The following is a 3,755-nucleotide window of genomic DNA, read 5'->3' on the forward strand; positions in this document are numbered from 1 at the left end:
AATCTCCTCCTCTGCTTCCTGTGACTACAATGCAACCAGATGCCCGATGATCCAGCTGCCTTGACTTCCAGCTAGGACAGCTCTGAACTGTGACCTCAAACAAACTTCTGTCTTTAAGATGCTCTTGCCAGGAAGGAAGCTCAGACAACATCTAAGAGAGAGAGAGAGAGAGCGCACAAGAGATGTCTGGGCTGCTGTGGGAGATACTCAGGAGGTTTCCAGTAGCATCTAGTGAGAGAAAGAGCTGGGCCAGTTCCCAGAGGAAGTGACATCTCAGTGAAGATGTATTTTGTAGGGAGGATGCAGTCAAGCAAAGTGAGAAGCTGTCACAGTTCAGGGAAGGGTGGAAAGAGAAGAAAATGCATGGTATGTTGCAGGGAGGGGTGTGGACCCTGAAGTGTCATTCCCCACTGAATTATCTCACCCCTCCCATGCAGGTGTTCTATGCTGGGAATTCTATGCACTGCAACCAAAAACATGGATGATTAGATGGGCAATGCCTGGTTTCTGTCAACAAACATTTTAAAAGGTGTATGTCTCTGTGTGTATGTGAGATATATATATATATATATACATACATACATACATACATATGAATGTATATACATACATATGAATGACTTGGAGATTAACTGCCACTGGAGGAGATGCAGGCAGATGTCCAGGAAGTGTATGGCCATCAGTTTGACAAGAGCATTATAAATCATAGCATTAGGGATGCACAGGAAGAAAGGAAGACATGAGCGATTGTGAAGTCCATTCATGATTTCTAGGGAAGACAGGGAACTGACAGAGGTCTGCGTTAGGTTCAGCATCCAACCCTAACTGGTACAGATGGCACTCACCCATCATGCCAGCCTGCATTACAGATTAGAATGTAGATATAGATAACAGCATGGTTCTACTACTGAGGAACCTGCAAGAGAGTGTAGCAAGGTCCTCAAAGGTAAAGGCCTCTTGCCTCAGCATCCTGGGTACATATATAAATACTCTTGTAGAAGTATTATTAAATCAATAGATTCATGTGTCTCTGTGTATGTATGGAGGTAAGAGGACAACCTTGGGGAGTCGGTTTTCTCCTTCCACCGAGTTTGATAACTTGGGTCATCAGGCCTTGGCTGCAATCACCTTTTTACCAGCTGATGTACCTTCCCAACTGGAATCTCCACATAGTCTTTGTAGGCTACATACCACAACACACATATATGCACACAACACCACACACACATACCACAACACATTTACATGCACACCACACACACATACAACACCACACACAAAGCACCACACATACTGCACCACATACACACCAAACCACACATACACAACACTGCAAAACACATATACACACACCACACAACATTCTCTCTCTCTCTCTCTCTCTCCCTCTCTCTCGTGCGCACGCTCGCTCGCTCTCCCTCTCCCTCTCCCTCCCTTCCTCCTTCCCTCCCCACAGAGCCAGCAACAAAAGCCCATATGTGTTTTAGCATCAAGTGAGTAGCTAGGGCTGTGCAATAGAGAAGAGAATTGCAAACACACTGGAAATCAATACAGGAGCCTTTCAGATTGACCCGGCTGTTCCTGTGCGCTGGGAAGCTGAAGATGCTTGGTAGCTCTGGGTGCTTTCCCTTCTCTTAAAGACAAGTGTTGGGAGGAAATTGTCCAGAGGGTCCATTTGATGGCTAGCCCCCAGTCTCTGTCAATTAATTAGTTTGGGTGAAGGCTGGGTGTGTAAGAATTCATAAAATAATTGTGAAATGTCATAGTCATGTCAAGGGCACTGTGATGACTAATCATCCCAAGCTATACAGACATGGACAGGGCAGGATACCAAAGATGAGATTCTGAGAAGAAAAAGATAGGAAATTATGAAATGTTCTTATCTATCTATCTATCTATCTATCTATCTATCTATCTATTTAAATAGGGTCTTCCTGTAACTCAATCTGCCCTCATACCCACTCTAACCAAGGACAACCTTCAACTTCTGATCCTCCCGCCTCCACTGCCCCAGTATTGGGACCCCCAGAGTATACAGCACAATGAGCAGTGTGAGTCTGGGCATGGAACCAAGAACTTCAAGCATATTGGATGAGCATGCTACTAGCCAAGCTAACCCCTCAGCCCTTCCCAAGGGCTCTCAGCATCTGACACAGTCGCTGTGAGCTTAAGAAATTACTACTGTCCAGGTACCATATGGGGCTTGTTGGTGTTGTTGCTTTAAATCTTGTTTTTAAAATCTCTTTCACCTTTTCTTTTTTAAAAACAGGTTCAAACTAACACTAACGTATGTAGCCCAGGCTGACCTCTACCTTGAGATATTCTTTCTGCCTCACCATTGCAAGTGTAGACATTAGAGGCAGGAGCCACTACACTAGGCTTACATCCCATACCAAATATTCCAAAACTGTTTTTAAAAATCCGATTTCATGATGAAATATAGTAGTTCCAAGTTTTTGTGTCTGTTGGAAGGATTGATTTTGTTTTTTGGTTTTGGGTTTTTTTTTGGGGGGGGGGAGGGNGTTGGTTTTAAATTTATAGTGCTGCAGATAGAAGCCTGGGCCTCTCATATGCTATGCAAATGCTCCACCCCTGAGCTATGTCCTCAGCCCACTGTCAGCTTAGTTTACAATTTACTTTATTTTTAATTCTATGTGTCTGTGTGTCTATATGTGAATATGTGTGAATGAATGCAGTACCTTTGATGTACAGGAGAGGGTGTCAGGTCCCTTGGAGCCGGAGTTACAGACCACTGTGAACTGCCCTGTGGGTGCTAGAAACAAAACCAGACCCCTCTGCAAAAGCAGTATGTGCTCTTAACTACTGAGCTACCTCCCCCTCCTCGGAGTCATTAAAACCGCAAGACACCTCTGCAGAATAGTCTCTTCCTGCATTATGTTTTGCTTACATTTTTTCCAATACATATATGTATATATTTTTGTTTCTACGAACAAAGAATAACTTAGACCACAAGTGGAAAGAAGGATTTTCAATGAAATATTCAGAAATAAAGCCATGAAAGTCAATAATCTCCAGGGCAGGGCAGGAAAAGTTGATGATTTGTGAAGCAGACTGAGTAATTTTTTAAAAAAATGTTATTCAAGCTTCAGGAAATTACATGGGCTCATATTTACGTTTGGCCTCCATAGTAAAATTACATTTTGTTCTGGATCTACAGCTCTGGGTTTTAAAATATAGAGCTATTAAAATGCACCAAGTAAAATTCCAAGGATTACAAGAAATATTTTATTTATAATGTTTTCACAAAGCTAGACACTTCCCCATCTGTCTTTTCCAATATATTTTCAAAACCCAATTTATAGAGTATAGCTGTAGGAAAGAAAGAGAGAGGGAGGGAGGGAGAGGGAGAGGGAGAGAGAGAGAGAGAGAGAGAGAGAGAGAGAGAGAGAGAGAGAGCTGATGCCTTCCCAGTATAACTTGAGTTTATTGTTATATTTGTTGTAAACTGTTAGCACACACTACCAATCCTCAAATAATTTGCCACTTTCTTTGTGGTTAGCTTTACATATCCCATCTATGATGAATTCTTCAAGGCTGTGCACAATGATATCTAGCTTTTACCATTCTCCCTACAAATACATGTGTATATATAAATAGATAGATAAATAGACAGACAGATGACAGATAGATAGATAGATAGATAGATAGATAGATAGATAGATAGATAGATAGATAGATAGATAAGATAGGTAAATGAGAGAGAGAGAGAGAGAGGATAATTTCATGTGCTGGGA

At 42.0% G+C, this 3,755-nt stretch overlaps 1 protein-coding gene across 2 annotated transcripts in view; it reads right to left on the bottom strand.

Moving 5' to 3' along the window:
- Caln1 (calneuron 1) overlaps positions 1 to 3,755 on the bottom strand; it is a 434,985-nt gene that overhangs the window by 270,586 nt on the left and 160,644 nt on the right. The gene's annotated exons all lie outside the window — the stretch shown is intronic.

The sequence above is a fragment of the Mus pahari genome, chromosome 23, assembly GCF_900095145.1.
Source record: "Mus pahari chromosome 23, PAHARI_EIJ_v1.1, whole genome shotgun sequence".
In the NCBI taxonomy this organism is placed as follows: domain Eukaryota; kingdom Metazoa; phylum Chordata; class Mammalia; order Rodentia; family Muridae; genus Mus; species Mus pahari.